We start from the raw sequence: 20,763 nt of genomic DNA on the forward strand, positions 1-20,763 counted from the left end.
CCTAGAAATCCCTCGCATGCGCAGTTAGTTCACAGTAGGGTTCACACTCCTGTGAGAATCGAATGCCATTGTTGATCTGACAAGAGCTGGAGCTCAGGTGGTAATGCTCGCTCACCACCCCCAACACTTGCCGTGCACCTGGTTCCTAATAGGCCACGGACTGATACCAGTCCATGGTCTGGGCTTTGGGGACTCCTGATTTAACTTGTTTCTTTATCTCCTCTCCAGTATTTCCTATGGAATATCAAAGGCTTTATCATAATTATATTGTATCACTTCAGATGGCATGTATTGTCTAGTTGTTTCACTGTTAGTGACTAGAAATTAAGGTAGATCCCTGGATTAAGGTAGTGACATCTGATTCCTTCATTGTAAAGTTAATATTTTATACTTGAGATAGACAAGAACTTTGTGGAGAGATAGATTGGTGCTATGTAACTATCCAGATACTCATCATTCTTTCACTTAATGAGCTTAGTGTCCATTGATGATTTCTTCCCGGATCAGTTATGTCATTGAGGGCTACAAATTGGTGATTTTCTCATTCTGTTATTTCATCTGCATTTATTTCCTGGCATCTTCTTAAAGAAAAACTTTTCCTCATTTTCTGATGTTATTTGGTTACCCTGAAATACAGTTACTACTGAAGAGGCAGGATAAAAGCTTAGTTATTTTTCTTTAATGGCCCATTTTTAGCTTAAGGGCTGGTAGTGATAAATGAGTTGTTTCTGTTGTTGGTGATGATTTCTGTTTCTTTTTTTTTTTTTTGAGACGGAGTCTCGCTCTGTTGCCCAGGCTAGAGTGCAGTGGCGCCATCCGGGCTCACTGCAAGCTCCACCTCCCGGGTTCACGCCATTCTTCTGCCTCAGCCTCCCGAGTAGCTGGGACTACAGGCGCCTCCCACCTCGCCCTGCTAGTTTTTTGTATTTTTTTTAGTAGAGACGGGGTTTCACCGTGTTAGCCAGGATGGTCTCGATCTCCTGACCTCATGATCCGCCCGTCTCGGCCTCCCACAGTGCTGGGATTACAGGGTTGAGCCACCGCCCCCGGCCTGTTTCTTTTTTAAGTATCAGTATTTATGATTTTTAAATTTTCATGTTTCAGTCAATTGCAGTCATTATTCTTTTTGATGTTTAAATTGTCCTAGATTTGTCTAGTAGGAGTCCTTGATTGCTGTATAATTTTGATATGACCTTATTAGTCTTTAAAACTTACTTGGTTTCTGGCACAATATGATGTAGGCTTCTTGTTACATTCATTTCCAAGTCCTGGAATCAGTATTTCCCCAAGTAGCCCTCCTTTCTTTTTGTGGGAATTATATTTAGAGACCGAATCTGGTTGCTGGGCATGCTCGTTGATGTTGGGATGTCATTGCTTGTGACCTTTTGATGCAAACAGGTAGAAAATACAGATGCATGTATATTCATGCATATATGTGTCTATGCTTAAATTACAAGGTCACATTGATATTTCTATTTCAATTTCAAAATATTAGTAAACTTTTAAATTTCAGAATGCTTTAAAATTTATAGATAAGCTACAAAGATAGTACAGAGTTTATGCGTACACTTCATACAGTTTTTCTTATGATTAACATCTTATCTTACCATGGTTCATTTGTCACAATTAAGAAACTAACATTAGTTACTATTAATTAATCTCCAAACTTTATTTGGATTTCACTCTTTTTTTCACTAATGATTCCAGGATACCGCATAACCTTTGGTCCTTATATTTGTTCAGTCCCTGACAGTTTCTCAGTCTTTCATTGTTTTTCATGACCATGACAGTTTTGAGGGGTATTGATCAGGTATTTTGTAGAATGTCTCTCAGTTTGCTTTTGTCTGATGCTTTTCTCATGGTTAGATTGAGATTATGAGTCCTTGGGAAGAATATCATAGCGGTGAAGTGACTTTCTTGTTACATCATATCCGGGATACTTCTATTATGTTTTTTTAGGTTCTTCATGGTAAAGTTACTTTTTCCTTTCCTTTCCATATACTGTTCTTTGGCTGCAAGCCACTGAGTACTGCTCCAACTAGAGGCAGTGGAAAAATTCAGCTCCACTTCCTGGAATGAGTGGTATTTAAAAAACCTTTCTGGTATTCTTGTGTATTTATTTTGTTGCTCAGCTTGTTTAAACTGTGGTGATTGGGAGCTCTTTTAGGTTGGTCTTGTGTCCCTTTGACATGCCTCCTTTCTTTTGTTTTTGGAAATACTTCCCTTAAGTTTTGATACTACAAGATGCTCCAGGCTGGAAGCGATGGCTCACGCCTGTAATCCCAGCACTTTGGGAGGCCGAGGTGAGTGGATCACCTGAGGTCAGGAGTTCAAGACCAGCCTGGCCAACATGGTGAAACCCCGTCTCTACTAAAAATACCAAATTTAGCTGGGCATGTTGGTGGGCACCTGTAATCCCAGCTACTTGGGAGGCTGAGACGGGAGAATCACTTGAACCCGGAAGGTGGAGGTTGCAGTGAGCTGAGATCGCGCCATTCCACTCTAGCCTAGAGTGAAATTCTGTCTCCAAAAAAAAAAAAAAAAAAAAAAAAAAAATGCTCCAGGCTATAGATGCTTGTATTTTCCCTGCCCCAGTTCTAGAATCAGTTATTTTCCCCAGGAGAAGTATATTAGCAAGTAAGATCTAGGTTCGTTCTTTATTATTATTATTATTTTTACTATACTTTTAAGTTCTGGGATACATGTACAGAATGTGCAGGTTTGTTACATAGGTATACACGTGCCATGGTGGTTTGCTGTACCCATCAACCCATCATCTACATAGGTATTTCTCCTAATGCTATCCCTCCCCCAGCCCCCCACCCCCCGAAAGGCCCTGGTGTGTGATATTCCCCTCCCTGTGTCCATGTGTTCTCATTGTTCAGCTCCCGTTTATGAGTGGGAACATGTGTTTGGTTTTCTGTTCTTGCGAAAGTTTGCTGAGAATGATGGTTTCCAGCTGCATCCATGTTCCTGCAAAGGATATGAACTCATCTTTTTTTATGGATGCATAGTATTCCATGGTTTATATGTGCCACATTTTCTTTATCCAGTCTATCATTGATGGGCATTTGGGTTGGTTCCAAGTCTTTGCTATTGTGAACAGTACTGCAATAAACATGTGTGTGCTGTGTCTTTATAGTAGAATGATTTGTAATCCTTTGGATGTATACCCAGTAATGGGATTGCTGGGTTAAATGGTGTTTCTGACTCTAGAAGATCTAGGTTCTTAATATGCTCATTGCTCCTGGGATGTCACTGCTCTTAGGCTGACTCAGCTGACACAGCTAGGAAATATATGCATATATATTATACTAACCTGTGTATATAGTATGTTTCTAACTTTTTGCATCTCTCTACATCCTTGTTAACCTGAACATGAGTTCATACTGATGTTTCTAATTCTAATCCAGTACTATATTGATTTATTCTAACCTTCCTGCTTTTCTGTATCATCACTTTCCAATGGTGAGAAACCTAGCTTCCACTATCCATTTACTTACTTATTCAGCCTCAGTATACATGTAAAGCAATTTAAGAATTGTTAATTTTACCTGTGTTCCAATTTAAATTTAGCATTACAGAATTTTTCTTTTTTTTTTCTTTTGAGATGGAGTCTCGGTCTGTCACCCAGGCTGGAGTGCAGTGGCGCGATCTCTGCTCACTGTAAGCTCTACCTCCCCGGTTTGCACCATTCTCCTGCCTCAGCCTCCTGCGTAGCTGGGACTACAGGTGCCCGCCACCACGCCCGGCTAATTTTTTTTGTATTTTTAGCAGAGACGGTTTTTCACCGTGTTAGCCAAGATGGTCTCGATCTCCTGACCTTGTGATCCGCCTGCCTCGGCCTCCCAAAGTGATGGGATTACAGGTGTGAGCCACCGCACCTGGCCCAGCGTTTTTCTTAATGTCTTTTATTTTGATATTCAAATTAAAAGATAGAACTCATTTATAAGAAAACACTTATTGGTCAAGGGGTTGGCAAAGTTTTTTTTTTTTATAAAGGGCCAAATAGCATTTTAGGCTTTACAGGTCACAAATGGTCTTTGTTAAATTTATCTGTATGTGTGTATATATATATGTGTGTGTGTGTGTGTGTGTGTCTGTGTCTGTGTGTTAGTGTGAGTGTATACATGTTCTTTTTCTTTTCGTTTTTTTTTGAGACAGAGTTTCGTTCTTGTTGCCCAGGCTGGAGTGCAATGGCGTGATCTTGGCTCACCGCAACCTCCACCTCCTGGATTCAAGCGATTCTCCTGCCTCAGCCTCCTGAGTAGCTGGGATTACAGACATGCACCACCACGCCTGACTCATTTTGTATTTTTAGTAGAGTCGGGATTTCTCCATGTTGGTCAGGCTGGTCTTGAACTCCCGACCTCAGGTGATCTGCCCGTCTTGGCCTCCCAAACTGCTGGGATTACAGATGTGAGCCATTGCCCCTGGCCTACTTTTTTCAAGAAAAGACAGTAAAGTCTGATTTGATGCCTTTGATCTTTGGTTAAGAAAGAAAATACAATCATTTTCTAGCTGTAATTTCTGTTTGATTGAGTATTCCAAGGGCCATCACTTGATGATTCCAGTCATTTAAGAGTGCTGTCCAATATAACTTTCAGTGGTAATGGAGATATTATATATCTGTATCATCCAATATGGTAGTCACTTGTCACATGGGGTTACTGAATACTTGAAATGTGTTTGCTAATTCTAAGGAACTGAAATTTCTTAAAATCGAATTTTAATTAAAGTGTAAATATCTACACGTGGCTAGATCGCTGCTGTATTGGATAGTGCATATCTTGAGCCTGCCTTTAAGTGGCCAAATCCAGCACACACAAACTACTATGGTAGGTAACAAGGTACCTCTAGACATAAAAATATGTGGCTTAAGTTCAAAAATAGGAATGCTACTACCAAAAACTCACTAAAGTTTAAAATAGATTTTTAAATGAAGAAAAAAGTGAGGCTGGGCGTGGCGGCTCACGGCTGCAATCCCCACACTTTGGGAGGCCGAGGTGGGTGGGTCACGAGGTGAAGAGATCAAGACCACGGCCAACATGGTGAAACCCCGTCTCTACTAAAAATACAGAAATTAGCTGGGCGTGGTGGCATGCGCCTGTTGTTCCAGCTACTTAGGAGGCTGAGGCAGGAGAATCGCTTGAACCTGCAAGGCAGAGGTTGCAGTGAGCTGAGATGTTGCCACTGCACTCTAGCCTGGCAACAGAGTGAGACTCCATCTCAACAACAACAACAACAAAAAGAAACAGAAAAAAAGTGAAACATAAGTATTTGTATATTTATTTTCCCCTTCAGTTTTATTCTCCTTATTTTGTTGGATCATTGTTCTAGTTTCTGATTGTAACACCCAATGTGTATGTTAATGATCACTGCTTGTGTTTTGCCAGTTGCAAATTTGGTGAATGTACAGTAAATTCTCATTCAGTTGATAATTGAATATGGGAGAGTCAGACTCTCATATGCCATTAGAAGCCTTTCTTTATTTTGACACTGATTTTTATTTTTATTTATTTATTTTTTTGAGATGAAGTCTCTCTCATGTTGCCCAAGCTGGAGTGCGATGGCACGATCTTGACTCACTGCAACCTCCACCTTCCAGGTTAAAGTGATTCTCCTGTCTCAGCCTCCTGAGGAACTGGGATTACAGGCGCATGCCACCATGCCCGACTAATTTTTTGTATTTTTAGCAGAGATGGGGTTTCACCGTGTTGGCCAGGCTGGTCTTGAACCTCAGGTGATCTGCCTGCCTCGGCCTCCCAAAGTGCTGGGATTACAGGCGTGAGCCACCGTGCCCTGGCCCGACATTGATCTGTTAACCTTTTAAATTATGTTTTTCACCCAAGTGAGAATCTACACATGCCTATAACTCAGCTAAATTCCCCCACATCTTTTTGTCACTGATCTGTATTGTTCCTATATTACCCACGAAGATTACTTGAGGGAGTTTGTGTACTATCTTGAAGATATGGAAACATAGTATGATGTTTTCAAACCATCTCCTCACCTGGGATAGCAAACATCAGAATTTGTCTGAGATCCAAGAGGCAGCCTCATGGTGAGTAAGGGGATATCAAAGAGGCAGTCACATGCAAAGAACGCTCACTTAGCTATTCAGGAAGGGAGATAGAAGTCCAAGTCTAGGAGTGAAGCTGAGGTGAGGTGTTCTGGATTTTGGGCATCTCTGACAAATTTCTCCAGAAGAGCTCTTTGGTGCTGTAGTTTTCTTAGCCTTTTTCTCACTCACCTAGCACACTTTAAAAAGACTGACGTTAGGTGTTTTTTTTCTTGGTTTACCAGTGTAAAAATTGAATTGAAAAAAAAAAAGCTTTTCTTTTGTTGTTAAACTTGTTTTTGGTGCATCTTTCATTTTGGTATTTTGAAATCTCTTTAATAATTCGTTTTGGGCCGGGCGCGGTGGCTCAAGCCTGTAATCCCAGCACTTTGGGAGGCCGAGACGGGCGGATCACGAGGTCAGGAGATCGAGACCATCCTGGCTAACACGGTGAAACCCCGTCTCTAAAAAAAATACAAAAAACTAGCCGGGCGAGGTGGCGGGCGCCTGTAGTCCCAGCTACTCGGAGGCTGAGGCAGGAGAATGGCGTAAACCCGGGAGGCGGAGCTTGCAGTGAGCTGAGATCCAGCCACTGCACTCCAGCCCGGGCGACAGAGCGAGACTCCGTCTCAAAAAAAAAAAAAAAATAATAATAATAATAATAATAATTCGTTTTGGATTTTTGCCTGGCATCAATGTTAGTTTTGTGGATGTCTAGGTTCTGAAATCTTTCTCTGGTCCCATTTACTGAAAATTAGTACTGTATTTTCTCTAAACTAGTCTGCTAGTCAGTTCCCTTTCACTTTATCTGTTGCCTCAGATTTTCAATAGTAGATTCATAATTATATGAGTAGGTTCAAAAATCAGAATCTTTGAGATCGCAGACCCCTTGGATACACCTTCTATGCAAAAAAAGATATAGATAGAATAAAAGTTTTCATACAATATTAAGAGTTTTTGGATCACTTAGGTAACCCAAGTTAAGAATTTCTTATCTTCCACTCATTTAAAAATAGCTAGGTACTCTGTTCTCATGCTTCCCTCTCTCTTAGGCAGATACTTAGGTTTGTAATTGCTAGGTCATATGGTAAATTTATGATTAATATATTAATAAACCTACAAACTCTTTTCCAAAATGGGGTGTACCATTTTACATTCCCACTAGCAATATATAAGGGTTCCAGTTTTTCTACATTCTTGTCAACATTTGTTACTTTCTTTTTGATGATAGTTGTTTCTGTGCATGTGAAGTGATTAGTATTTACTGTTAAATTGTTTTTTTTTGAGATGGAGTTTCACTCTTGTTTCCCAGGCTGGAGTCCTGTGGTACAATCTTGGCTCACTGCAACCTCTACCTTCCTGTTTCAAGCAATTCTCCTGCCTCAACCTCCTGAGTAGCTGGGCTTGCAGGCACCTGCCACCACACCCAGTTAATTTTTGTATTTTTAGTAGAGATGGGGTTTCACCATGTTGGTCAGGCTGGTCTCGAACTCCTGACCTCGTGATCCACCTGCCTTGGCCTCCCAAAGTACTGGGATTACAGGTGTGAGCCACTGCGCCCAGCCAAATTTGAATTTATTTTTTATTTTTCAGTTTTAGATATTTATATAGCTTGGTAAGCACAAGGAGTCTACTTATATACTCATACTTAAGTAACGTTATAATAAAAATAATTTATGTCATCGCAAAGTGATCTGTAAACATATTTTCCCATAAAAGGAAGGTGTTTATTACTTGAATTTGCGAAACACTGAGCTAAGGCATCAAGAAAAGATTAAATTGTAAGGCAATCTTTAAAATATATTAAATGAAGAAAGCATAGTATAGGATAGTATATATATATATTTTTTTTCTGTTAAAGAATGCTTTATTAATACAAATACACACAAACTCTAAAGCACTAAGAAATTTAAATATCTATGTCACAGCAAACAGGTGGCAATTCAACATCCAGGGTCGACAGAATGCTTGAAGGAGACTACAACACATTGGATTCCCATGGTGGAGAGGGCATCATCACAGGTGAAAGGGGGCCCAGCTGAAACAGCTTTTCAAGCTCTCTCTCCTCGTCAAGGGTCATGAGAGGCACTCCACGCAAGGGGAGGTGCGCAATCTGGTGCTCTTTAGGCAGGTCAAAACTCTCAAAGTCTAGAGGATTGAAGGGAAAGAATTTTTCTATTTCTGGATAGGCATCATCTGAGGCAGGAACAGAGCTTTTTGTTTTAACAGTCTTCTCAGTCATCTTTTTGGCAGAAAAGCTTGGCTGTTTTTGTTTGAGGGGTCCCTTGGTCTTTACAGACTTTTCTGTAGCTCTGTTGACGGTTCCCAAAGCCTTTCTTGTAGCCTTAGGTAAGGCTGGTGGAGCATCGAACGTTTTGCCAAAACATGGTGTTGAAACTTGAGATCTCCCATCTAAGGCTTTGATTAAAGGTCCAGACTCCAACCTCAGCCCATCCTTAGCAGCCACACGGGTGCCTGGTTCTCCGTTTTCCTTATCAACATAGATTAGAGTAGCCATTCTGGATTACTGCAGCTTCTAACAGCCACATTCATCTCAGGATAGTATATAGTTTAATAAAAACTTGGAAAAAATAGCATATAGTACTTGCTTATATACACATAAAATATTTTTGGAGGTACACAAGAGGCTGAGGCAAGAGAATTGCTTGAACCCAGGAGACAGAGGTCTCAGTGAGCTGAGATTGCGCCACTGCACTCCAGCCTGGGTGACAGAGCGAGACTTTGTCTCAAAACAAAACAAAACAAAACAAAACAAAACAAAATCCTTAGTTGGCCAGGTGTAGGCCCACACCTGTAATCCCAGCACTTTGGGAGGCCAAGGCGCGTGTATCACTTGAGATCAGGAGTTGGAGACGAGCCCCGTCTCTACTAAAAATCCAAAACTTAGCCAGATGTGGTGGCGCATGCCTGTAATCCCAGTTACTCGGGAGACTGAGGCAGGAGAATCACTTGAACTCAGGAGGCGGAGGTTGCAGTGAGCCGAGATTGCACCACTGCGCTCCAGCCTGTGTGATAGAGTGAGACTCTGTCTCAAAAAAGACAGAAAAAAAGAGAGATGGCTTCAGTTGTAAATGGAGTGGGTTAATGCGATCACAAGTCATTCTTGTGGATGTCAGGATAGTCCTGGTGGTGTTGGGCTTTTTTTTGGTTTATTAAGTGGAGAGGATGTTGTTGGCTTGTTGTGGAGTTGTTATCCATGTGCATCAACAGAAAGCTTTAATATGATGTGAAGAGGTATGTGGGAAAGCACAGTTTATTATTTGATATACATTATTTACCTGAATATATTTTTCCTTCTCTTTGACATTTTCGTGGTAAAATTATGTAAACTATCTATAATAGCCTTTTACTTAATTTCCTGGTTTTTGCTTCCCTTTATAACTGTCATCAAGTTACATAATTTTAAAATTTTATCTTATTAAGATCCAGTGATCTTCTCTTGGGTCATGTCTCAGCTCAAATGTCAGCTCCTCAGAGAGACCTTTCCTCACCATCCTGTCAAAAGTAGCTCTATTGCCACCCACTCTACCCATTACCCTGATTTATTTCTTTTATAGCACTTTACAATGATCAGAAATGATATGTTTTTCACATTTGTTTACTTCTGTTCTAGCACCTAAAACAGTGTTTGGGATATACTTGGAACTTATTATTCATTAAATAAGTCCTACAATAATAGTGTTTCATATTTTTTTCAGTAATTTTCTGTTGAGAAACAGAGCAGAAGACTATTTTCAGCAAGATGTACCCACCTTTTTGAAAAAAAAGGAAGCATAAGGATTTCTTTTTCTGGAATATCTGAAATCTTTGGCTTAAACCCTATCAATTCAGGGCAAGAAAGAACAGTTTTTGAAATCACTGGCTCTGCACTGTAGGTGACACCTTGAGTTACAGGCTTAAGGCTGATCTCTTTAGCTTTTTTAAAAAACAAAAATATGATATGTATTCTCAAGATGATTGATTAGTGAGTTTTATTGCATCTTATGATTTCCATTCATTTTCTATTAAAAGTGATTGCCAGTGAGCAGATTTTCATCTATTCAAATGGTATTTGTAGTTCTTGCTCTGTATGAACAGTTACTTGATTAAAGAGTTTCAGAGTTCAAATAAATAAAAAAAGAAAAAACAGATACCTACTCTTTCGCATTTCTGTGTCAATCCTAGATTCTGAAATTTAAAAATTTCTGTTACTGGAAATCAGAATGGATGAGTCAGTGCTCTAGTCATTAGGTGTTATACACTGTCTTCTCTGCTAATTTAACTGAGTTTGTGCCATAACTATCAGTTTTAGTGGGATGGGGGGGAGATTACTCTCCTAGATTTTTCACTGAAGTATTTTTCCTCCTTTCTTTTTTATAGCATATTAGTTGATGTAAAATTTAATTCTACAACTAAGTATAACTATAGAGTTAATGTGCATAGTGGATATGAGCATGAATTCTGACTCATAGAAGTCTGAATTTGAATTATGTCTTGGCTTGTTCATTTGCTGTATGACTTTAGGCATGTCATTTTAATCACTTTGACCCTTGGTTTCCTTGCCTGTAAAATAGAATTAATAATACCAGTTTTTTGGTGTTCTGTTTGATGATTAAATGAAATAGTGTATACATCATAAAGTACATGGCACAGTGCCTGGCACCTAGTAAAGCATTCGGTAGATCATAACTCACCTAGTATTTATTTAATATGAAGGAATTTCAGTGCACAGATTCTTAATTTGATACCTCTCATTTCTTTCAAGTATTATTTCCCATTTCTGAGTTTTTCTTAGTATTGTAATATTGCATTTTACCTCTGAAAAATCAGACTACTGTTTAAGACTGTCACCTGTCCTGATTTCTTTTTTCTTTTTTTTTCTTTCTTTCTCTCTCTCTCTCTTTCTTTCTTTCTCTTTCTTTCTTTCTTTCTTTTCCTTCTTTCCTTCTTTCCTTCTCTCTCTCTCTCTCTCTTTCTCTCTCTCTCTCTTTCTCTCTTTCTTTCTTGTCTAGCTCTGTCACCCAGGCTGGAGTGCAGTAGCACAATCGTGGTTCATTGCAACCTCTGCCTCCCAGGTTCAAGTGATTCTTCTGCCTCAGCCTCCTGAGGAGCTGGGATTAAGACATGCCACCACGCCTGGCTAATTTTTGTATTTTTAGTAGAGACGGGGTTTCACCATGTTGGCCAGGCTGGTATTGCGCTCCTGACCTCAAGTGATCCACCTGCCTTGGCCTCCCAAAGTGCTGAGATTACAGGCGTGAGCCACCGCGCTGGCCGTGATTTGTGTTTTGGGAGTATAGGCTATTTAGCTTTGGCTCTCTGTTATCTGTTCTCCATTTCCCTTTTTCTCTCTCTCTGGTTCGGTTCTCTTTATCTTTTTTTTTTTTTTTTTTTTTTTTTTTTGCTACAATTTGTGAAAACTTAAGCCAATTCACTTTACTAATTTTCTACTTTTTAAATGAACTTTTTAAAAGTGACATTTATTCAGGTATAATTTACATTTCGTAAAATTTATTCTTTTTATTTGTATAGTTCTATAAATCTTGAGAAATGCATACAGTCATAGTCATACACTATGATTATCCTCCAAAGTTCCCTCTAGCCTCTTTGCAGTCAGTCCCTCCTTCTGGCCCCCAGGTAACCACTGATCTGATTTTGCCTCTGTCAATAGTTTTGTTCCCTCTTATAGCTGTGTAGTACTCTTTTGTATGACTATGTTACATACAGTTTGTTTATCTCTTTACCACTTGATAGACATTTGACTTACTTCCAGTTTTTAGGTATAAGGAATAAAGCTTCTATAAATACTCCTGTATAGGTCATTTTTGTAGATAGGTGTTTTTATTTCCCTGGGTGAATACCTAAGTGTGATTTGCTTTGTCATATGGTATGTGAGTGTTAACTTTATAGGAAACTGCCCAACTTTTTAAAAATGCCCTATCATTTTGCTTTCTTAGAGACAATGTGTATTGTAATTACTTCATATCCTTATCTACACTTGGTACTGTCAGTATGTTAAATTTTAGCCACTCAATTGGGTATGTAGTGATATGTTACTGGGTTTTAATTTGAATTTTGCTGATGATTAGTGATATTGAGCTTATATGTCTTCTTTGATGAAACAACTGTTCAAAAATTTTTGCCCATTTTAAAAACTGGGTTGCTTTTCTTGGATTGGTTGATAAAGTTCTTTATAAGATGTGTATGTCACAAATATCCCAATCTGTGGCTTAGATAGAAAGAGTTCCATAAATATTTGTTAAATAGAAATTAGTTTTAAAAAGAAATGCACTTTTGTAATATATAATTTATGTATTTGTATTTTTTAGTTACTAGGGAAAGTTTGAGAGGTTATGTCCTAGAAATGGAAGTGTATTATGTGGGGGTATTGGTGAACTTTCATTTTATATTTTTATATGACGTAACAAAACAGCATGAATTACTTTTACAATTTAAAAAGATATTTTACACTTAAGAAAACAAAGGACATCGAAAACAAAATTATGAGACAAATTATAAACAAAAAATTGTAACACAGATTGAAAGCACCGGGCTACTACCCATAATACAGTTTCTGTAAATAAAGCAAGGGGTATTTGAAAACTAATACTAGCCAAAGGAAATGAATTAATAGGTAACAGCAAAAGAAATACAAATAGTCAATAAACATAAAGATATTCAGCTTCATTAATAAAGAAGGAAAAATTAAAGTGTCAGTGAGGTACTATTTATTACCTATAAGATTGGCAAAAGTGAAGAGAACATATACTATTCAATGTGAGAAGGCTAAGGTCGGGGTATAAATGACCAGACTTTTTTTTCCGCATAACAATTTGATAATGTCTTTCTTTTTTTTTGAGACAGAGTCTCACTCTGTCATCTGGGCTGGAGTGCAGAGGCGCGATCCTGTCACACTGCAACCTCCACCTCCTGGGTTCAAGCGATTCTCATGCCTCAGCCTCCCAAGTAGCTGGGAATTCAGGCATGCACCACCATGCCTGGCTAATTTTTGCATTTTTAGTAGAGATGGGGTTTTACCATGTTGGCCAGGCTGGTGTTCAATTGCTGACCTCAAGTGATCCACCCTCCTTGGCCTCCCAAAGTGCTGGGATTACAGCCATGAGCCATCGCACCCAGCCAGTGTATCTTATTCTGATGTAAACTGCAAACTATGATGGCAAGATTTGGAGAAACAAGTACTATCAGGCATGGTGGGAGTGTAAATTGGTACCATCTTATAGAGAGCAATTTGGCATTCTCTTCCAAATTACAAATGCATATACCCTTTGACCAAGTAATCTACTTTTAGGAATTCCTCTAACAGATGTATCCACATATGTGGAAATAACCAGGAACAAGTTTATTTATTACAGCTTTGTATATAATGATGACGCATATTTTCTTGAAATTTTTTCGGCACAAAATAGCAGTCTGATAATACGTTCTTTTTCCTTTAAAAAAATTCCACTGCTATATTCTTTGTCTTTTATATCTTAGAACAGTACAGACTGTAGCCAGTGGCCGAACTCTAGTCCATGGCTTGTTTTTGTATGACACTTGAACTAAGAATGATTTTTACAATTTTAAAGAGTTGTGAAACAAACCCCAGAACAATAAAGAAGACTATGATACAGAGATCATATATGACTTGCAAAGCTTAAAATATTTATCTGGCCCTTCACATGAAGTTTGCTGACCCTATCGTAAAAGCTCTTCACAACCCCTTATTATTTTACTCTTCTTATTTACTCTCTCTGCCTGGTGAGATACAGGCTGAAAAGATTCTTCTTGTATCTCCTTACCTTCTTAAACTCACTGCTTGTGGCCAGTGGAATGTGCCTGTGATCTTAGGAAGTTTGAGGGAGCTAGGGCTGAGAGTAATCCTTGTGTGTGTATGTGCGTGGGTCTCTCCTCTATGTGATGGATGCTGTGTTTTTGTTGTTGTTTTTTTGAGACAGAGTCTTGCTCTGTCACCCAGGGTGGAGTGCAGTGGCACGATCTTGGCTCACTGCAAGCTCCGCCTCCCGGGTTCACGCTGTTCTCCTGCCTCAGCCTCCCCAGTAGTTGGGACTACAGGTGCTCGCCACCACACCCGGCTAATTTTTTGTATTTTTAGTAGAGATGGGGTTTCACCGTGTTAGCCAGGATGGTCTTAATCTCCTGACCTTGTGATCCACCCGCCTCAGCCTCCCAAAGTGCTGGGATTACAGGCGTGAGCCACCGTGCCCGGCCTGTATGCTGTGTTTTTAGGAAAGATAATGGGTTTATGACCATGTATCTTTGTTTTATTTACCCTACATTATCTCTTCCACATTGTTTTTTGTGCCTGCTGCCTAATTTTTGTGACAATTGCTTCCATAAGGACATCCTTGCTGCTTTGAGAGCGAACCGTCCCTGGACTTCATGGTTGCTGGGTAGTTTCACATGAAGCTGTTGCACTCTTTCTGCGAGGTGCTTTCCTAATCATTCTGATCTTTTCCTAATAGAAATTTCTGGATAATTTCCAGTTTTCAGTAGTACTTTCATTTATCCCGATTTTATATTTTTCTAGGTTATTTCTTTTGGCATTTGGAAGAGGGGCGTCTTTTGAAGTCCTTAGCTCTTTTTCCTTAGAAGTCTTCTATATTTCCTATTTCCAAATTCTTAAGGATTCCTTATTTATATTCTTTGTTTTGGACCCTCTGAAGAATCAACCTTATATTGACAAAATATATTTTTACATTTTTGGGTGACATTTACAAGTCCTTAATTTCTGAGTCTTGAGTATTTTGGTTAGCAATAATTAAGACATGTACTAGACATATACTAACTTGTAGTGCATTTGAAATAACATTGCATTTGGCTACCAAGATTTTATACCCCTCAAATAATCTTAGACCTTGGAAATAAAGGAGTAATAATAATAATTACTTGTTTCAGTTACTGTACTAGGTGTCTTTATGTATATTATTTTTAATCCTCACCCAATTTTATAAAAAGTATTATTTCTCATGTTTTTTTTCAGTGGAGGAAACCAGGACTCAGCAAGGTTATATTAACTAGTATGTGAACTCGGTGGTTCAGGAGCATCTCTGTATAGTGCTGCCATCTAGTCTTGTCTCCTCATTTTCCATGAAATAAGGAGACTGAGGCCGGGCCCGGTGGCTCACGCCTGTAATCCCAGCACTTTGGAGGCCGAGGTGGGCGGAACACGAGGTCAGGAGTTTGAGATCAGCCTGACTAACATGGCGAAACCGTCTCTACTAAAAATACAAAAATTAGCTGGGTTTGGTGGCATGCGCCTATAATCCCAGCTACTTAGGAGGCTGAAGCAGGAGATTCGCTTGAACCCAGGAGGTGGAGGTTGCAGTGAGCTGAGATTGTGCCACTGCACTCTAGCCTGGGCGACAGAGCGAGACTCTGTATCAAAAAAAAAGAAAAAAAAAGAGAGACTGAGTCTAGTGAAGCCAGTAGACTTGCTCATCATCACACAGCTAGTTAGCAGCAGAATGAGGACTTGGATCCCTGAACTCCTGACTCACATTCCGGTGCACTTTTCACTACAGCAAGACACCTTGGCTCCTGAGCCCCAAGTGACAGCCCCAAACAGCTGTGTTTATCTGTCTTGCATGTCCCAGCTTGTTTTGCTAGCTGAGCAAAAACTACTTAAAAGGATCCTCAGTCTTCACCTTCCCACTCCCTTCCACTTACACTCATATACTCCCACTTGCCCCATGAATAACTTCACAGAAACAATTGTGCAATGTCACTAAGCCTTTCTCTGGTGTCAGAGTTACTCCCTGAGAGAACATTCACTTCCTCGTGACTCCGGTTTACTGGTCAGATTGACTTTCCTTCTCTTCTCTTTGATCGGAATCTTAGTTGTTTAGACAGGAATTTGAGGAGCAGATGTTACGTCCCTTGAACAGGCCCTTTAATTCTCCTTAGTACTGTGTCTAATGACTCTTAATCCTGTCCTTTTAACTCTGTGTCTAGCAGATTTCAGAGTGAAGTGAGGCAGGAATGATGAGCTTGATGGTGAACATTTCATTTTAATGTTGGCAAAGTAGTCTACAGAGAGTACATGACAAACAATGAGACAGAGGGAAAATGTTAAAAGTGTTCCTATATAGCAGAAAACAATGTGAATATTAGTGTGGGATCACTGAAATTTTGGATTTCCCGCCAAATGTAGATAGAACAGTTTGGTTGATTAGTTGGCCAGAGAAATGGAGCCTTTAACTCTTTCTACTTTCTCTTCTTAAACTTTTCTGTTTTTTAGATTTTCATTTCCCTTTTAAAATAAAAATAAATTACCAGAAGAAACAAAGTGATCTCTTATTTTTCATGGTTACTGGAGAAAATTACACTTCCCCCAAATGGGAGTAGCATTAACAAGGATATATCCTGTGAACGGATTCATTCCATTCTTTCTTCAAAGACTTTGGTTAGCACTCTGAACTTTCTGATTATCAGATCTCATGTGTTTGCTAAGATATAAAATAACAAATTAGACATCATTCCCTATAGTTTTCTCAGTTTCTGATTAATTGCCTGAAATTTGATCTATCAGTCAGTGTTTGATTAGAATAGAGAAATCACATATAATTTGAACAAGGAAAGATTGATACGAAGAATTGCTAGCTGTAACAGGGTTTTGGAGTAATGAGGATTGGCTAGTAAAAAGTAAAGAGAACTCTAAGGAATATAAGAATAACAGATAAAAGGAGCATCAACTCCTGGGGTTGGGATACAACGTCCAAGGCCTCTGGGATTAAGATCCAGACCCTGTTTGAGGGGGCATGGCTGTGGCTCACTGAATGAAGAGAAGTTGCTGTGGTAAAAATCTGTCTTATCAGTGTCACTTTGCTATAACACTGCCTTGTGGAGGTACTGGTGGAAGATACTGGATGATGCTGACTGCTATGCACTTCAGGAGCCTGACAATGGAGCGAATTGCACAGGTGCTGGATCTGGACACTGGAGAAGCTGTGTTGCAGTACAGGAGCCTGCAAAGAGGAACATACAAGACTCTTGGAAAGAAGAGGAACATCTCCTCCTCTTACAGTGTTAATCTAACATCATGCCAACTAGCAAAGGAAAAATGTTTAAAGGGTCCCGAGTTCATTTCTGCAGAGCAGACTGGAAAGGGTGAATTCGGAGCTGAGAGACAGTAAGTGGACAACTGGCACATTTGGTCAAACTTATAATTTTATATCTTAGATAGACAAATTTAAACACAAGTCCATAGGTGTTTTCCTTACAAGCTTACGTTTAAATTTGGGATCCTGGTCAGAATTTTGCTAAGGACTTCATTCTTTCCCAGTATTTCAGGAAGGATACCGTGGAGCCAGAGCCAGTTTTCTTTCTTGGAAGGTCCTGGGCTGCTGCCCCTTTTGCTTTTCTGGGCTCCTTTCTCATAGGCATCTGTTTTGAAAGCTTCATTTCCTCATCTGCTTTGACACTTTAATCTTGGGCATTGTAGTGAAATGCTTCATATTGTCACACATTCTAATCTCAGAGACCAGTCAAATCTTTTTGAATTTTTTTGGCCATTGGAATCAGTACTCTGGAATCAGTACATTAAGAATGGTTTTTAAAAAACTATCAGCTAGAATTTCAACATTTTAGAAGAAATGGTCAGTATACATTTGGAGAAGAGTTTCTAGCTAGTGGTAGCTGTGCAGAAAAGCAGTTTTATTGATAAGTATCTGATTTGGATTTAGGAACCAGCTAGGAGGAAAAATTCTATTGAGGTCTGGCCAGATAGGCATAAGTTTTATTTTTCCTTTGTATTCTGTGTCCAAAAGACAAATTGTCATGAGTTAATTTTTTTTTCTGATGTATCCATTTTTTTCCTCAGCTTTGGAATTAGAGGTGTAGAAAGTAAATGGGACTCAACAGCCTAAGATTTTGTTTAAAAAGATGTTCTGGCCGGGCGCGGTGGCTCAAGCCTGTAATCCCAGCACTTTGGGAGGCCGAGACGGGCGGATCATGAGGTCAGGAGATCGAGACCATCCTGGCTAATACGGTGAAACCCCGTCTCTACTAAAAAATACAAAAAACTAGCCGGGCGATGAGGCGGGCGCCTGTAGTCCCAGCTACTCGGGAGGCTGAGACAGGAGAATGGCGTGAACCCGGGAGGCGGAGCTTGCAGTGAGCTGAGATCCGGCCACTGCACTCCAGCCTGGGTGGCAGAGCAAGACTCCGTCTCAAAAAAAAAATAAAAATAAAAATAAAAATAAAAAGATGTTCTTATTTATTTATATTAAAAAAATTTCTAAACTTTTTTTTTTGCAAGAAACTGTCAACATTTTGATTTTTGATAGACAAATTTTATATTTGGGGTTTTGATTATTAAGTTGTTTCTCTACCAGAATTCCTTATGGATTTTTATAATAATCTCTAATGTGTTTAATTATTTGCTTTCGGTTTGTGTTTGTTTTGGGATTTCTTTTTTAAGAGAATGGCACCTGTGACAGCATAATGTTAGTATTACCCTTGTATCATAGTTTACCATACCATCTCTGAAGAATATTACAGACCATTTTGGAGCATGGTGAATAACAAATTTTTACCTCAGGAGTTCACTTGAATAGTCATTTTTATATTTGTGACTGCACGTCACTTTTGGGGCTGTACTTTCTTAGTACTGGTAGCATTATTATCCAATGAACTCATAGCTTTCATTAGGTTTTCTTTTGTTTTTGTTCTTTAAAGAACATTTTACTTAACTTAGTATTTCATTTTGCATCTACATTATGAGGCAGTAAGAGTCTTCTGTTTTTCTTTTTCTTTTTTTTTTTTTTGAGATGGAGTCTCGCTCTGTCGCCCAGGCTGGAGTGCAGTGGCTGGATCTCAGCTCACTGCAAGCTCCGCCTCCCGGGTTCATGCCATTCTCCTGCCTCAGCCTCCCAAGTAGCTGGGACTACAGGTGCCCGCCACCTCGCCCGGCTAGTTTTTTGTATTTTTTAGTAGAGATGGGGTTTCACCGTGTTAGCCAGGATGGTCTTGATCTCCTGACCTCGTGATCCGCCCGTCTTGGCCTCCCAAAGTGCTGGGATTACAGGCTTGAGCCACCACGCCCGGCCCTGAGTCTTCTGTCTTTCTAAAGTTGAGACTGCTTTGTATTTATTTCGTGTTATCTACAGCTGCAGTGTTCAATACATTAGCCGCTAGCCACATGTGGTTATTTAAAAAAGGTAAAATAAAATAAAAAATTAGCTGGGTGTGGTGGCTCACGCCTGTAATCCCAACACTTTGGGAGGCTGAGGCGGGCGGATCACGAGGTCAGGAGATCGAGACCATCCTGGCTAAGTCGGTGAAACCCCATCTCTACTAAAAATACAAAAAATTAGCCGGGCATGGTGGGAGGCACCTGTAGTCCCAGCTACTCAGGAGGCTGAGGCAGGGGAATGGTGTGAACCTGGGAGGCAGAGCTTGCAGTGAACCGAGATTGTGCCACTGCACTCTAGCCTGGGCGACAGAGCGAGACTCCATCTCAAAAAAAAAAAAAAAAAAAAATTAAGTTCTTTAGTTGCACTAGCTGTATTTCAAATACTTGATGGATACATGTGGCTAGTGGCTACCATAATGGATAGCACAGATATGAAACATTTCCTTGTCATAGAAAGTTCTGTCGGATAGTGCTGGTCTGTAGCATGTAAGATGATATCTTAGTCTGCTTCAGCTGCTGAAACAGAACACCTTAAATTGGGTACCTTAAACAGTAGATTTGACCAGGCATGGTGGCTTATGCCTGTATTCCTAGCACTTTGGGAGGCTGAGGCAGGTGGATCACTTGAGCTCAGGAGTTTGAGACCAGCCTAGGCAACATGGCAAAACTTTGTCTCTACAAAAATTAGCCAGGCATGGTGGTGCACGCCTGTAGTCCCAGCTACTTGGGAGGCTGAGGTGGGAGAATTGCTTGAACTCGGGAGGCGGAAGTTGCAGTGAGCCATGATTGCACCACTGCATTCCAGCCTGGACAACACAGTGAGACTCTGTCTGAAAAAAAAACAAAACAAAACAGAAAACAATAGATATTTCTCATAGTTCTGGAGTCTGGAAGTGCAAGATCAAAGTGCTGGCAAATTATGTTTCTAAAAGAGGGCCTGATTCCTAGATTGGAAATGGCCATCCTCTCTCAGTATCCTCACATGGTAGGGAGAAAAGCAGCTCTAGTGTCTCTTCTTATAAAGGAACTAATGCCACCATAGGGCCTCTGTTCTCATGACTTCATCTATACCTAATTCTCTCCTAAAGGCCACGCCTCGCAATATCCTCACTTTGGGGGTTAGGGCTTTATCATATGAATTTTTTTTTTTTTTTTTTTTTTGAGACAGTGTCTCACTCTGTCGCCCAGGCTAGAGTACAGTAGCACAATCTCAGCTCACTGCAAGCTCCGCCTCCTGGGTTCATGCCATTCTCTTTCCTCAGCCTCCTGAGTAGCTGGGACTACAGATGCCCACTACCACACCTGGCTAATTTTTTGTATTTTTAGTAGAGACAGGGTTTTACCATGTCAGCCAGGATGGCCTCGATCTCCTGACCTCATGATCCACCTACCTCAGCCTCCCAAAGTACTGGGATTACAGGCATGAGCCACCACGCCCGGCCTATCATGAATTTTGAGGGAACACAAACATGCAGTCTGTAGCAGATGGTAATAGGCTCATATGTTGCACTTGTTGATGTAAATGTGATAACTTGCTTTCTCTCCA

At 40.0% G+C, this 20,763-nt stretch overlaps 1 protein-coding gene and 1 pseudogene across 4 annotated transcripts in view; one reads left to right on the top strand and one right to left on the bottom strand.

Moving 5' to 3' along the window:
* WDR70 (WD repeat domain 70) overlaps positions 1–20,763 on the top strand; it is a 377,836-nt gene that overhangs the window by 65,655 nt on the left and 291,418 nt on the right. The window lies entirely within an intron of this gene.
* LOC104665763 lies at positions 7,906–8,614 on the bottom strand (annotated as a pseudogene). The gene has a single exon (XR_004056366.1). The product of XR_004056366.1 is annotated as a securin pseudogene (transcript).

This window comes from Rhinopithecus roxellana, chromosome 3 (assembly GCF_007565055.1).
Source record: "Rhinopithecus roxellana isolate Shanxi Qingling chromosome 3, ASM756505v1, whole genome shotgun sequence".
NCBI classification, from domain to species: domain Eukaryota; kingdom Metazoa; phylum Chordata; class Mammalia; order Primates; family Cercopithecidae; genus Rhinopithecus; species Rhinopithecus roxellana.